Here is a 16,622-nt window from a genome sequence, read left to right as displayed (position 1 = left end):
AGGAGGGGCTCACTGCTTTTGTCTGCCAACTAGTTTTCCCTCTTCAGTGCAAAGTTAATGTCTTTTGGGAAGTGCAGAACACACAAATAAGTGAATTACAGTAACTGCTGAAGCTTTCACCACAGTGGTGATGGAAAGTACAATAAAAAGGGATAGACACAACATTTGGTCCACCAAAGATACACAATTATGTACAATGGTAACATGGAGGGCCTCACTTTCTAATGAAAAAAAGCTTGTGGTCTAAAAATCTATTATTCTGTCAGCACCCCTCCCCTCTGCTTTCCTGTCTTTCTCACTGTTAGATGATCAGATTGTGCTGCATTGAGAGTGTAATGCAGCAGCACAAGTATCAGTATTCAATACTTAAGGAAAAGTCCTTCATTTAAAATATTATTCAAGTGAAAGTATGTAAGTATGATCAGGAGAATGTACTTAAAGTGTTTAAAGTAGAAGCATTCAAAGCAGAAAAATGTCCCCTGTGGCTGTTATACTATAATATATTATATCATTAGATTCTTATTACTCATGCATTCATGTAAAAGCAGGATTTTACTGCTGTAGCTGGTTGAAGTGGAGCTCAATCCAAACCTTAAAATGATTCAAAATAATTGAAACGATGATAAAAATGGTTGCCAATGAGTTGTTTAATTTCATACTTTATAAACTCTTGACATGTTTAAGTCCTGTCCTGTGTCTGCACGACTGGTTTCCAAACCGCATCAGGCTGGTTGAGATGTTCCTCTGCAAACTTCTGATGCTGAATTTTGTGGTGAGGACGCAGGAAAGGTTTTCTTCTGATGACTCTTCCATGAAGGTCGACGTCTGTGAAGGTCCTCCTTCATCCAGCTCACGGTTCTTCTCAGTGCTTCCAAAGGCAGCCTGACTTGTTTGTGGTTCTAGAAGACGTTTCGCCGCCTCGTCCAAAAGGCTTCTTCAGTTCTAACTGACTGGTGGGGTCTCAGGTGTGTGTCCTCTTGCAGGAGTGAAGTTTCTATGTTAAAAATGTGGAAAGAGTTAACTTCCAAAAAAACACAGCAAATAATAACAAAGAATTCTGCCCAAGAAGAACATACGCTGTGAGTGCTTGTTCACAAAGTATCACCAAGGTTTCTGCTGCCCTGAGACGTGCCGTAATATTTTTAGGCATGTCTTGAAGCTTTTGTTTCAGGTGTAAAATACTCACTTTCCACCATGTCTTCAAGGCTCACAGAGGATCTGCAGATGGCTTCAATTGTCTTGCCCCGAGCCTGGAGCTCGACACTGTGGAGACAAATCACAATTACGACATTTGGTTATTAGTCTTCAAATTCAATAGTCATTTAATCTTTTACCGACTTTTAATTCACTGTTCTGTTGGTAAACTACATCACTACATTGAGTTTAGTCTGAGGTGGCTGATTATTTTACTAAGGGCAGTTTCAGTGCTGTGGTATGTCTAAGTATCTGGCCCGCTTCCATTCCCGAAGACCACTAAACAGTGGAAACTGAGCCACTGTGAGCCAGTTACTTACTGTCTGCCCCTTATTGCACAACAGGTACACTGCACAGTTGGCGTCTCAAGAGACAATATTAACCCTGCTGTGTCCACTACATTTTCAACACAGCCAGTTACCATGCTGTGAACCGCTGTCATCGCAATATCTGTGACCAGCTGTCCTCAGGAGGGCAAAGCCACGCATCTTCTCGAGATCATTGTCCGTTGGTGCATTAACATTTGGTGTCCATGAAACAGCGCTGAAGGCCACATCTGTAAGTGAGATATGAAGTCACACATATTATTCTAAAGCAGGAGCCGAGCGCGGGGCAGCATGGTTCAATCTGCACACACACTGTCACTCTCCATTACAGTCAGCAGGGGGCGACAGCGGGGCGTTTGTGTCCCAGTGACTATGGCTGTCGGTACGTTTTTCCCTGACTGTGACTTTTCTAGAAACATTTCTCCCCACCAAAAGTTAGCTGGAACAATTTTTACAAAGACTGGCGACATATTTAAGCTACTTCCTCCACCTCACTGTCACTTCGAAGTAAAGACTGACGCCCGTTAACGTACATGCGGCTCACATTTGTTATTTAAAAATGTCGGAAAATGGACAAATTTAAATAGGTTTAACTGCAACATTAAAATAAAGTGAAAATTGTGATGTCATCCTCAACGTGAACTCGGGACAGCCTAAAACAAAGCAGGAAACTGTTAATCAAAGTGGAGACAGAACACTCGGTGTTAGCATTTATCTGAAAACTGCTCGACTGTGATTAACAGTAACAGAAACATTGCTAACGTTACAGCCGTTAGTGGACGTTAAGGGGCAGTGGCGTTCGGATTTTAGGTTTACATTCAAATTATGAAACGCGTCATTTTTTTTAATCAATAATATGGACACCACGTTGTAAAATACAAGCTTTGTGAACTTTCTGTAACTCACATACTCCCACTCACCATTTTATTGTCGCAGCCGTTTGGCCGGTGGTCAGAGAAGCTCGAGACCGGAAAGAACGCTGCGCCACTACGGAACCTGGGAGCGGCCAAGATTCATGTACGGTCGCGAAGGGACAGGCTTCATTGAACTAAATATTTTGTGTAGTTTTCTGTTTTTGTAGTTCAGTGATTCCCTTACATAGGCTCAGATAATATTTTAGTTTTCTTACCAAGAGATGGCTTCATATTAAGTAACACTAGACAGCACTAGCTGTTAATATGATAGCAAAAAGATCATATTCAGAAGGCCTCAAGGGTGTAATATTTTAAACGGCAATGCCTATAACATGTAAGTAAATAACTAAGTTCATATGAGGAGTTGTAAAGGACAATCAGTACAGTTAAACTTGAACTAACTTCTAATAAGTTGGTTCAACAACCATACAAATCAGTTAATGCAAGATCGTGTGTGAAGTGTTTTATGGGACGTCAGATTTTATGTTATATTAACTGTTTTCATAGAAGTTTCGACACAGTTCTTGCACGTTGTCTGAAATGGATGGTGGTCACTGAGGGGTCTTGTTTTGCTTACCAATGGATCCTCGCCACAGGGTGGACAAGTTAAACCATCTAAAATATGGCACAAATCGCCCAAAATCCCTCTTCGCTCAGACAATTCAAACCAACTGTGTGTGTTTGTGTTCTGTTTTTTTAATATCACACATAGACTGAGTGAGAAAGCTTTATGGGGTGTCCCAGGAGAGCAAAGGAGTCCATCAAGCAGGCCAAGATACGGCTCAGAGGGGAAGGAGGAGTCCTGGTCTGTACTACTGTACCAGCCTGGAAAGTCATTCAGAAACACAGTGTTTAATGTATGTGAGTCCACACTGTCTGCTCCACCGAGGAGTCATGGTTTCTGCCGGCTGCCAAATAAACGTCAAGGCAATGCTCGTGCTCCAAGCGGGTTCCTGCAGCAGCACCCTGCAGAAAGCCAAATAGCCCCCAGCAAAATATGAACACAGATATCCCAGCATGCAACAGGACAACACAGAGCAACAAAGGGGCTAATGGGTGCTCCACTTGGAGACCGAGACAGAGAGAGAGAGAGAATACATTTCTGCAGCACAATGCTTGCCGTCATCCAACAAACACGCTCTGAGCTGTCCCTATTGTGTCAGGAGCCCCCAGTCCACAATGTAAACATCCCCTCTGTACCCCATCATGACTATATTCAGACCCCAAGCAGGAAGTGATTTCATATCCAGCATCCGCCTCAGTCTTCCTCTCTCAGGTGGTGAACGTTCCCGGCGGCCGACCTCCCAGACCAAAGGAGGGGGGTGATGGAAAGCGGGCAGGGCTCAGTGCAAAGAGGGGCTAGGTTGGACCTGATTAATGCACTTGAATGGAGCGACCAAAAAACAATGTCACCTCACTCTATTGTTATTCACAGTCCTTTCCTCCAGATTAATTCTATATATCCTGAAAGCATGACACCAGCGTGAGCTATGTGAGGGCGTTATCATCGGGACGTTTGTTTTCCTTTCTTCTGTGCATTGTTTCCAACTTTTGCTTTAATTACTTTAATAGATGTCTTTGTTGCTCAGTAGCTGTTGGATGCAAGCAGCTGTTTTTCTTTCAATTTAGCCATATTGACATAAAAGATGATGAGACAGTATGTTTTGTTCTCAACGGGTTTATGCTGCCCCCAAGTGGCCAAAAAAAATCATTTATTTCAGATTTTAGTTCTGCTTCTTTTAACTTAAAGTGTAGTTAAACCTAAAGGTGCAATGGCTGTTTTCATGACCATATAAATTACAGGTACTGAGGACGTTGACCTGCAGATGAAAAATAAACGTTTTGCTGTTTATTGCTGCTTTTATAACGGCACTTATAACTTCCTTGAATTTTGGTGGTGGTGGCTTTTTCTCCCGCCAACATTTGGATCACATCGGTACATGTTTTGTGATGTTGATATGATGTAAAACAAAGATTTTTAAAAACATAAAGATAAAACATTTTCTTTTTTTCCACTGTAGTGTGTGCACACACACTCTGTAATCTGTGCATCAGCAATGATAAAATCAATGAGGTAATGAAAGAAAGAAACTGAAGGAGACAAAACAGTTTGACTGATTTGACTTAAAGGAAATTACAGTTAAATATAACTTTTATTTGAAAAAATCTATTTAACACTTTTAGGTCATAATGTGTTTGTGGAAGAAATTTAATCACTCTTCCATTTCCAGGCTGAGCAGCAAAGCTCCAAAACAAACCTTAAAATGGTGCCAACTAATCAATCCAGTACGTTTGTAAAAGCACCGACGCTGAATGCTGGTGTTAGTTATTATTTTTTTAAAAGCCTGAAAACATGACAAATTTGACTTCAGATCATTGAGCTGTAACAGCAGTGAAGAAGAAAAAAAGAACTGTGAGGAAAGGCATTATGGGCACATAAGACGTGACTAATAGCTGGTTTTCTGGCTGTCTGGCAGGAAAATATAATAGAGATTCTAAATGTGTTTGATTTCTTTGAATGACTCCAGCCTGTGAGGAGCCGCGAGGTCACATGACCAAACCCAAACAAAGGCTGCTGACAGTTTCAAGGTGACAGCTGAGACAGAAAGGTTGTTTTTGAGGAGGAACTGCGGTGACCTTCAAGGTAACGGGCCCTTTCAGTCTTGTTTGCTCGGATGAGTGTATGCGAGTGAGTTAAAAGCTAAATAAACACGAGCTGAATTGGGGTCGCAGAGTCTTCAAACAGGTGTCCTGAGGGCAGCCTGAGCAGAGAGCTGGCTCTGCCGTTCAAAAGTAGACACCAATCTAAAACAGAAATGCGTTCTGACTCACAAATCAATCAAAGCGGGTGATCACGATGTGCGATTTCACCGTGATGGGTCGCTGCTTCGGATGTGATCACAGTAGTGCTGATCTACAACTGGATCAGAAGCAGGACTGAACTATCTGCCATCTGTGAATCCCTGCTGGGAGAGGGGCTTGGGAACAACCTGCTACAGGCCAAGAAGTGAGGGATGAAAAGAGGAAACCCAAAATAAATGGAAGGAGGAAGCAGCAGCAGGTGGGGCTGAGAAACAAACAAACACGGGGCTTGTTTTACACCCACCTGCTCCAGCGGCTGTCCTTCACCCTCTGACAGAGCAGACCAGAGTTTAACAGCTGGAAAGTGGACGGATTTACTATTAATTTACCTTGAAGAGACATTTCTCTTTGCCCGAGCAGAGCAGCTGTGGAAGAAGTTTTCAGGTCCTTCTTTATTTTAGCCATGCAAGCCGCAGTTTGGTTCAGACTGAAGTATCTCAACAACTGCTGGATGGACTGTTGTGATATTAAATTGCTTTGCTGTAACTTTCAAACAAATATTTACTTCTGAAAGATGTAGTATAAAGTATAAGGTTGCATAAAATGGACAGTGTAGTACTTGAGTAAGTGTGGTTAGTTACTCTCTACCACTGGAGCTTTATAATGGTTTTAACATTTATTCCCTCATTAATAATTATTGGGAGCTTTCATTTTATTTTACCTGATTAAAATTAATTGACAACTGGAATCAGAAAATGTTTTAATACCCATGCAGCCGAAGTTAAATTAGACTTTGCTTAACAGTGTACATATCACCGTGTTCTGCTTCCCGCTGTTATAATTAATGGCTTCATCAATGGTAAAAAATAATTTATGAATGCTGTATGAATCATTGATGATCCATTTAGATGAACTACTTCTGGGTTGCCAGGTTGTGATAAATCTGACTGCCGTGTCCTCCTCCAGCATGACTTCATTTGTTTTAAAAATAAGATTAAAAGAAATATTACATGAAATACCAAAACCACCATGAGTTTCATGCTGTCTGCTCAGGTGGAGGAAGTGTCTCAACCAGCAGGACTCAGCACACACACAGCGCATCACTCTCCCTCTAAAAGCTGTGAAGACACACTGAGGGATTCAACAGCCGACACCAAAGGCTCAGGTGTGAGATAAGAGTTAATTGCTTTAAGTTCCCCGACGAAGAGGGAGAAGAGGAGGTCACTAAAGCCATCTGCAGCCTTTATATCTCTGCAACTCTGGGAATCCTTTTCATTTACTCTCCCTCCTTTGCTCTTTGACCCTCCTTTACACACACAAACACAACACATGGAGATAATAACTGCCTCCACAGAGAGAAGGAGTCACAATCGCCGAGTGCTGATTGAACTGTGAAAGTGACTCGGTGCCGACAGCCGATGGACCGAGACGCTGATAAGAGCTGTTAGTGAGGCTGGTGATCAATGGTCAAACACCATCTGCACAAGTGTGTGTGTCTGGATGTTTGTGCTCCTGTTGGAGCTCACCATCCCCCTCACTGCTCTGCTGACCTGACACTCACACCGCTGACAACTCTGAGTGCATATTCAAGCTTTGCCTTCACACTTAAGGCTGCTCTGAGGACTTCAATGTCTAGATGTTCACTGACAAAGTGTGATATTTCATGTGTTTTCCCTGCCGCTTGCAACTAAAGCTTGATTTCTTGTGGCATCAACGGCACTTAAGATTAAAGATGTTGGCTTAATAATGAAGAAGTCAGGAGACACTCAAAGCTGAGATGCAACATGTTAACTGCATTAATATTTAACTGAAACCACAGTCGTCCCTTTGAAACCACTATAAATATTTCTATAACAATCTATGAAATGTCAGTGCGACCCTTTGTGCAAATACAGGGAAACGAAGACAATAACAAGACAATCAAAGAATTTGGAGGAGTCGGAGTAGAAGTGAAAATGAAAGTGATTTATTCTTAGCTCATCATGGTACTTGTAAGACAAAACAAAGGTTCTCAAAATGTGGGGGAGGACGGGAAAAGGTGGCCTTGCCATATAGGAAAACTGGGCCTGGCTAATTCCTTCCTCTGAAAACACAAAGACCTAACTTGCTTCTAATAAGAACTTCTCTAAAACAAAACAGAGGTGGCACCAACCAATATCCTAATGCCTCTAGATAAAGGTTAGCTATGTGTGTGAAAAGTGTAAAGTTTGTTAAGGCGGCACAGCAGATCAGACAGGCTCAAAGCAAGACTCAGCTTTGGAGACATGCTCCTTTTATTGAGTGTCTGAGTGCTGATAGGCCAGCTCAATGGTTGAGGGAACCAATGAGCAGCCAGTCCTAACTGCACAGGTGCAAACCAATCCTGTTGTTAGCACCTGGAGAGGGAAGAGACACATCCTACAGGTACTTTGGCCCTGCCTGGTACAAAACATCAAGTGAGTTTTAAGTGAGATTCTGAAATGTTGTAAAAAAAGAAAAAGAAAATGTGGATAAGGCACATTTCCATAAACTGTTTGGAGCAGATAAACTAGGCTACGCAGAGCCCAGTTGCAGAAAGTGAATACTGGACTTCGCCGGTTGACCAGAAAACTGCAGCTGAATGAAAATGTTGCTCTGTAACTTCTGTGTGTGTAAAAAAGCAACTGTCATCAACTTAGAACATGATGATATGTTAATGTGGTGCCAACGACTTCAAGTTTACCCAAAGTTTTTCCTTAACTTAACCACACCGGGGTGTCAAAGTCCGGCTAGCCAATAAAAATGTCTGTTAAATGCTTCCAGTGTTGCCAGACAACATTCACCCTTCCATCTAAAATGCAATTTGCAGTACAAATTAGTGATGTATGAATCTAATTTCTAGTAGACAGTGTTGTCAGACAAATGATAAATTTGTTACTTGCACCATTCGCAAGGATAGAAAGCAACACAAGATTATTGTTTAGTTCAGTGAAGTTAGCTGACAGCTGAACAGCAGCTCTGTGACGGCGACATCCAAAAATCATGTTAGGCCCCTTTGTACCCGGTAGCCTCCGACGGCGCCTTTTCATGTGCGAGCCGGTTCATTTTTCAACCAGAGAAATCCCTGAGCACAGACTGACAGGCTCTCTGGGAAGACGGATGGGCCTGCAGAGACTTGTTAAAAGGGGGAACCTCACCACGCTCCTTTGGCCAGGAGCAGGAGAGCGGGGGGAGTCGCTCTGGAGGTCATCGTCCCACACATTAGCAGCCTTTAAATCTTACCACCAGTCACAAAACGCAACATGCATTCATGTAGTTTCTGAGAGGGAAACCTGAACTCATATTAATGTGTGTGGTATGTATGCCTTCATGATTGAAGTGAGCGGGTTTCCCCTGAATGGGACATCGGCACTTCATCAGATTTTTCATTGAGGCTTTTGCCACTTGGGAGATGTTTTTCAGTGTATACATTACATGTTGGGAAATGGTGCAGATGGTGCCAATGACAGAGACCCAAGAGGATGATTAAGAGGTGGGGAGGCAGAAACATGAATATCTGCATCCGTGCAGCAGGAAATCCAGTCATCTGGCTTGTTTCGAGTCCTTGAATGCAACCTAATCCCGACCCAGTGTGGTCAAGGAAGCGCTGAATTTATTTTTGTTGAGTTATTTTCAAAAATAAAGCAGCAGCGGGGTTGACCAGCATGTCCGCGCACCGCCTGTGGTGATTAATCGACAGAATTTTGCACATATCATCTCCCTTTAACTCTCTGTGAGGCCTTTGCGCTATATGTCACGCACACAATCCGATGTGCGAACCGTTCCCCCTGCGGAAATCACAACAGAAGGTATCTATTTAACACCTCTTCACTGTTAGTCGAACAGCCGCAGATGACCAGGCGCTGTTACTGCCCAAACAGACCACCCTCTTTGCCTATCTGCTCTCCTACATCATAGATTTTCTCATTCCACTGCAGCTGCACAGCGTGGTTTCGTACGGCGTTTATCCCCGTCTCACTCCGCCCTTCCCTCCTGTTCATCTCCTCATCTATCAGCCACACTGTGACTCATATATTATTGTAGCGTTAACGCAGGGAAGCACCCGTCAACCGGAAGATCTGCTTCTGGAGATTGAGCCAGTAACTAAACGATGCTTCCTGTCTCCCACCCCTTATTCCCCCTCTAATGTTGCCTACAGAACCATTACATGAACATTAAAAGCTTCATGCTATAGCCTTGCTAAATGATTTCCATCAGTTTAAAATGTAGATTAGAGCCGTATGCTTACATAACCAGCGCTGGAAAACAATCATGTCATTCATGCTGTAGCAAATTTATTTCTACAGTCAACCAACTGTACCTGCACAGTGGCTGGGATGGAAGAAATGCTGATATTTTCCGTTATGGGAACAGCTAAGGTTTGCATTTGTTGCTAAAAAAAGTCATTTGCATGATGAACATTTGTCACATTCCAGTGAATCGTGACAAAATAAACAGTCGAGGGGGAAAGTACAGACTTTGTGAGCAGCACACCCGACGTGTGACGCCCTCGCTCTGCTTTGCCAGACACTTTGCCATCGCCCACTGCTGTCCCCACAGCAGAACGCCATATGAATCAGAGGTCAAGGGTCACAGCAGGTTTGCATTGAATCAAGCGCAAAATACACCCTGACACATTACAGATGTATCCTCCACTTCTCACCACCAATACATCTACATTTACGTCAAGGGATGGAGGAGAAATTCTAGTTTCGGCCGAACAGGGTGGATAATCACAACCAGGCTGATTTTGGCTGAAAGAACGAGTGAAGGCTCAGACGACAAGGATCAAAGAAAGGGAACAATTGGAAGATGTGACTCGCTAGATGTTCAACGGCGGGGTAAACTGATGTGCGTGGATGAAAGGCTGGAGCAGCAAATATGCCCGCTTTTCTTAGCTTTCGTCAGGGTGGGGCCGCCAGCGGTGAGCGAGTCTGCAGGATTGAGATAAATTCAGAGGGGAGTCGATAGGAAGTGCTCTCACATCACTTCCTCTCTTTGTTTTAGCCGCTATTTTCAAGGCTTGGAATGTAGTTCCTGTCAAGAGGTGAAGGAATTCAAAACAAGTTCATTAACCTCCATGGGGGAGCGCTGAGGTGGGAAAGGACAAGATGCGGGTGCTGCATGAATGAAGGTGTTTCTGGAGAGGGCATCAATGAGAATGCAACACCTCTGGCAATTTAGCTACCGTTTCTGTAGTTAGACTGAACTAATCCAATCACGTGCAACTGCCTCCTTAACAACTGTGTGTGTTGTTATGTCCTGTGTCCCGGGGTCTGTGGGAGAATGAGAAAACTCGAGCACCACACCCTCCTCACATCCTGTGGCAGGCCTGTCCTTGTGTGTCTCAGGCCGGGGTCCAGAGACATACCAAAGCCCTGCAGTCCCAGCGCACTGACATAAACACTGACCCTTAAAAGGAAGTCTGTGTGTATGTGAATTTGTGTGTGCTCGCAGAGCAGTTGCATACGTCTGTAAAGTGCAATAAAGTGCTATGAACTTCATGTGTAACACGTCACATATTTGTTCCCATTAAACTAAACTTGATTTGGCTCGAGAAGCTCTGTAGGTTTCCACTGCTCCAAACACCTGGCACTTCCATTGTGTTACATCGGTGAAGACAGGATGTCAGTCATACTGTGCTCAGCAGCAGTATGTCTACAGGCTTTTATTAGTAAGTGGGTATATCTCCCCGGGGACATCTCAACGATGCCCAGTTCTCTGCACACAGACATCCGGAAGTCCACCACTTTTCTCCAGCAAAGACTTCAGTCCCACTAATGACTGTCGAGGAAACTTCAGTCAGCAGCAGAGGGATCCGAAGTGAAACACAGCAAACCTTTTCCGAACCGAGTCAGACGGCCTCTCAGACACGTGCACATGAATTTCAAACCTCTTAATATGAAACGACATGTACCTGCAAAACCTCCTCTCAAGTTGTGTAAATCTGTGAGTTTTGAGTTTCAATCACAGTGATTTTCCCTCCTCAGACTGTTTCATTTAAGGAATTTTTTTACAACCCTGAAGGTGGAAAACTGTCCAACGTTTCACAAGAAACAAAACAAGTTTCAAGACAAGACATAAATTTTGTTTTGCAGAATTTAGTTCTCTCTTGTTTCCCAGTATACTGTATATTCGTCTTAAAACTCCCAGTTTGGGAAACACTGATGTAAATTAACACCGATTCATCACTTTAAGGCCTGTGCGTAATATGAAGCTAAAGCCAGGAGATGGTTATCTCAGTTTTCATGTGGATTAAACATACAAGATATTCTGTCTTAATTAGTGAGCTTTGGGGCTTCTGAATCGGCAAATCCATTACCTTTACCCAGAGCGGGCTGCTGTTTCCCCCTGCCTTTGGTCCTTATGCAAAGCTAAGCTAACTGACTGCTGGCTACAGCTTCATATTTAGCCTACAGACATGAGAGTGGTGGCTGTTTTTAATCTGCCAGTGTTAGATGCATCAAGGGTCTGTACTAAAATGTTTTCATGACAGAGGAACCCACATTCAACAACTTCTACTCTGTTTAAAGCATAACTAAACACAGAATACAAGCATTTGCAAACTAACTGTGTTTACTCACATTTTACAAAGTGTTCCTGAGCTCAGTAGTAATATCCTTCAATCAAGTGTTCACAAAGTGGTGAATCTCATGACGAAACCTTTCCAGGATGCCCCTTTCACACCCAATCATGACACACACATCACCTGTTACCAATTAACCCATTTACCTGTGGAATGAGCCACTCAGGTGTGTTTGGAGCGCTCCACAACTTTCTCAGTCTTTTGTTGCTTCTGACCCAACTTGTTTGAACCGTGTTGCTGCATCAAATCAGAATAAGGAGAAATTTACAAAAATCAATGAAGCTGATGAGGCGAAACATTAAATGTTTTGTCTTCGTGCTGTTTTCAATTGAGCGGATGTGAAAAATGATTAGCAAATGATCACATTGTGTTTTTTCTGCGTCTCAAATTTTTTCTGAATCAGGGATATAACGATTGCTTTGCTAATGGCTTGTTTATTTTGCATGCCGGCTCAGCCTGCCTTTCCTTGTTTAATCGCCCTCCCCTGCCTCCGTTTATTCTTAACACTGTGCCGTTCTTGCTTTTCCTCCATGCTCGTCTCCTCAGTGCCATCAGTGCTGTTGATCTACAGACAGCGCGTTGATGGGGCAATGCCAGTTGCACTTTGTGGGCACATTAGGGCCCCACTGCTAATGTCTTTGACACAGTTATGAGAGTGCCTTGCCTCATAAAGCCTGCGTGCAGCAGTGTGCAGTAGCTATAAACTCCATCTGAGAGAGGACCATTTGTCAGGCTTGTTTATTGAAGCATTTTGCTGCTCTGCATGCTGGGCTCATCGAAGGTCGAGAAGTCATGATTTCTATTTTCATACACTTTCATTCGAATGATTGACATCATCAAGGGAGAAGCAAAACCCATGGGCATATTTTTTTGAGTGTTCCCAGTCTCTGGAGATACAGTATCTGATGCCCCTTGTCTTACCCCTCCGTTCAACAGGCGCATTTATAGAAATGCTGAACAAACTGTCAGTTTTCATTTGCCTTGAATTGCTCTCCAATGTCTAGAGTGAATAATCACATTTCTACTAAATGGATGTCAAGGACAGTGAAACTTTGGATCTCGTGTAAAACCGGAGACAGGCAGCAGATCAAATAGCTGTAATGTTGAGACTGCTGCACGACTTTCCTGGGCTCAGCTGTGGTTTGACATAAATCTCCTCCAGAGTCTCTGTCTGATATACCATAACTGCTTCTCGGCCATCTGTGCTTAGTTAGCGAGCTAGATACCTTTTTAATGAACCCATCATTAAGACTTTAGGAGAAAGTAACAGCATCAGGCTGGTATTCCCCCTCTGCGGTCCGCTGACGGCTCCCCTAAATACAACAATTCAAACAGCACTGTACTTCATTATAGCTGAAGCAGACGGCGCTCTGCACACAGCGCTAGTACATGCGAAGGGGTAAAAAAATCAATTCACCACATCAATGAGAATCAAGTAATAACCTGACAGAAAGAGCAGGGTGGGGTCTCACACACACACACACACACACACACACACACACACAGTTCTGGATTCCCATAAAGCTCTCATCAGCACAAGGAGTCGTGCTGCTCCTTTGACAGCAGTTCACTATTTACTTACACTCCTGCATGTTCCACTGAATGTTCTGTCCTTTCCCTCCAACATGGACATCTGAGAGGAAGCTGAGAAGGATCTGCAGCCTGCCGTAGGGACAGTGATAAAGCTGAGTGGGTGGAAAGGTGTGCTTTTTAAAATTCTACTGCACTTTATCATTAAGTTGCAGGTGAAGCAACGTGTAACACCTGAAGACTCTGCAGTGAAGTAACTCAAAAGTTATGGGCAAAATTGGGCTTTTATTCTTATTATCATTTTGAAAACGGATTATTTGTTTAAATCATGTATAAAGACAAAAGGCTAAGAGTTTGCAGGCATGCTAGCAGCTCTACGAGGGTGTATTTAGGTACAGCTGCACTTTGAGCTAAACATTAGTCAGCCTGCTGTTGAACATGGTGATGTTAGGTAGGTGTAATTCTTACCATGTTCAGCATCTTTGTTTTAGCATGTTAGCATGCTAACATTTGCTAATTAACAGCAAACACAAAAGCTGAGGCTGATGTCATTAGTTCCTCAGGTGTTTGGTCATAAACCAAAGAATTGGACATACTAAAATTTGATGATGGTGCTAGAGGGTCAGGGGGTCACCACAGCCAGTAGGGCTCATCATCAGGGCACCACGAACGTCTCCACCAAACTGAATGTCAATCCATCCAATAGATGTAGAGATATGTCCGTCTGGACCAAAGCTGTGGACTGACTCACTGTCATCCCAAAAGCTATAAAAATCCAGTTTTCCACATCTGAAGATTTCCTGTTTTTCTCGGTTATATTTTGGTTGGACAAAAAAAGTCGACTGAGGACATCATCTTGGGCTCATTTGATAGAGCAAACAATTAATTCATTAATTGAAAAAACATTTGATAGAATAAAGCATGCCTGTAAGTATCAGCTTTAAGAGGTTGAGTCTTCCATCTCGGGGAGACGCGGCCGATGTGTTGGGTGGTCTTGGTCTTAATGGACCAGTACTCTGTCTCCCGGCGGACAGCTCTGGAACAGATGGCTGAACAGAAACCTTCCTGCTCTCTGTTCCACCCTGGTGTCACTCAGTCCCCTTTGATGTAGTATCCTCCTATTCAACATGCTTGTGGCTGTTACCAGAGCTGCTCCAGTCCGGGATGCATCAACAATCTATAAAATTGACTGGTTTGGCTTCTTCAGCTGCTGCAGAAAGAGAACGGCTCATGTTGAGCCTTTTAGTTAAAGCACATGTTCCATAAGAAAGTCCTTACAGGAAAGACATGTTTACGGGTCAGTTTTGAAGCAAGGGTCGTGGTTAAAAGGATCATGTGGGGTCCTCGTCTCCTGCTATGGTTCATGGACTGACAGAGAAGAGAGAAGAAGGGATTGGAGGCAGTTGAGAGAATTAATATAATTAGAATGGGGTGATGTACCTAAAATAAATGAATTTCTTCAGATTCAAGAAATGAGCAGTTGAAAATTAATGATTCTTTAGCGAGCACATCTTTAAAGGTCAACCCTCATTTTAGTAATTGCTTTGTAGATGAGGCACACTGGCAGAACTGCTCTCAATCATTCAAATGGAGCTTTCATAGTCTTGTGATATCGTTCTTGTCATTTCTACCTTATTAAATAGTAAATTCTAGAGAGTTAGACGAACATTAACATGAAATGCAGCACTTTTTAACCTGCAATGCCGCACATTGTTAATTAGCATGGAGAAACACCAAGAAGCTAATACATGTAGCATACAGTCTAGCTCTGAGGATGGCAATATTGTCATATATTGAATTGACTACTATGACATTTAGCATGACCAGCAAGCTGAACCCTTTTAAAATATTGAGTTAACAGGTTCATCTGTCAGCACTCCTCGTTCATATCAAAGTATTTGATTGGATGCAGCATTTGCTCCACGTCTTTCTAACCTTTCTTGAAATGAAAATCGTTCTCATGCCTGCATCACTTCCCTGTTTAGTCTATTTCTGCAAAAGTTGGATAATTGTCCACCGAGGAGATCTAATGATACCCCTCATGGAAACAACACAAAACAGTAGAACGCCAAATGCCGCTGCTGACAAGCCATCATAAAATTTGGCAAATTTTATAGCCAAGAAATATTAACAGCATTCCTTTGTTTGACACCTCAGCGTATTGCATATTTGTGCAGGAACAGAACATTAAATCATTCTGGAACAGGCTGGCTAACATATTTCAGGATGAGTGTACACTTACACTTAACACTCTTGCAGCTTCAAAGAACAAATGCTGGGAGACGGTGGACCACAGTGGACACGGCCACCGTTCCAAAACTCAGCCTCCGAGTGGGAGAATTTGATTACCATAGTAAGTAAGTCAATCAGACTCACATGTGTTTCTGAGACACAGAGTTTGGTGGAATGTGTATAAACTCCCTAATCTCTCCACACTGTTGATGACAGGCTGACAAGGGGAGCTGGCAGCCGGACTGTATGACGGAGAGGCCATTAACAGGGACATTACAGCATGTACAGCATTACTACTAAATATGCATATAGGACACAATTAGTCAAGGATATTTTTCAGTTCGGTTGGGTCTCTGCAGCATCAGTTTTGCATTATGTATTTTGAAACAACCTCTGGCATGCGAGGTGGAGCACAGGAAGTGCCAGGACCACCAGCACAAGCTTTCTGGATAAGTGCGTGTCTCGGCTTTGTCTGACGCTGAGGGTAACAGGGGAGCGGTGGTGGCAGGCCTTGGACGTCAGGATGTCCTGTTTGGCTGCTCAGCATGGAAATCCTACAGAGCAGAGACACATGGTACAACTCTAGACTCGTTCCCGGGTCACTTGTGAATCAGCTGAGTTGATGAATCTGACACAATGGCAGTTTGGCATTTCAGCATTTACTGAGACAAAGTCTGAGACATAACAGTTCAACTTAAATTCAGTTCCACAAAGGAAGGAAACGTGGGGGAAATGTAGGAATGTTGCTGCACAACTGCAGCGAGTCTCCATATCGTCATACCCATCTCACCCATCACAGCAAACCGCGAACACTATCACACAGCATTAAGTCTGACTTCACTGCTCACAGCAATGCACGTTATAACCGTATTAAAGTATCAAATCTCTAAAAGCTGCAGTGAAGTAAAACATTTTGTTCACTCTGCTGACAGTCCTCCATTAGTGCTGCTGACTAAATCCTGACTGTAAAACACGTCAAAGAGGGAGATGAGGGGAAAGAACAGAATCTTTAAAAGGGGAACTGAAACTTTAACCGTCATC

The 16,622-nt window shown here is 43.1% G+C and overlaps 1 long non-coding RNA gene across 1 annotated transcript; it reads right to left on the bottom strand.

The window, feature by feature from the left end:
- Nucleotides 1-630: 630 nt before the first annotated feature.
- LOC143338289 (uncharacterized) lies at nt 631-2,503 on the bottom strand. The gene is made up of 4 exons (XR_013079236.1): nt 2,441-2,503; nt 1,616-1,750; nt 1,187-1,263; nt 631-994 (listed from the first exon to the last, which is right to left on the bottom strand). It is a non-coding gene; the product is annotated as an uncharacterized LOC143338289 (long non-coding RNA).
- Nucleotides 2,504-16,622: the final 14,119 nt, after the last annotated feature.

Source organism: Chaetodon auriga, chromosome 19 (assembly GCF_051107435.1).
Source record: "Chaetodon auriga isolate fChaAug3 chromosome 19, fChaAug3.hap1, whole genome shotgun sequence".
Lineage (NCBI taxonomy): Eukaryota > Metazoa > Chordata > Actinopteri > Chaetodontiformes > Chaetodontidae > Chaetodon > Chaetodon auriga.
The sequence above is the reverse complement of the archived record's forward strand: the minus strand, read 5'-3'. Positions and strand labels throughout refer to the sequence as shown.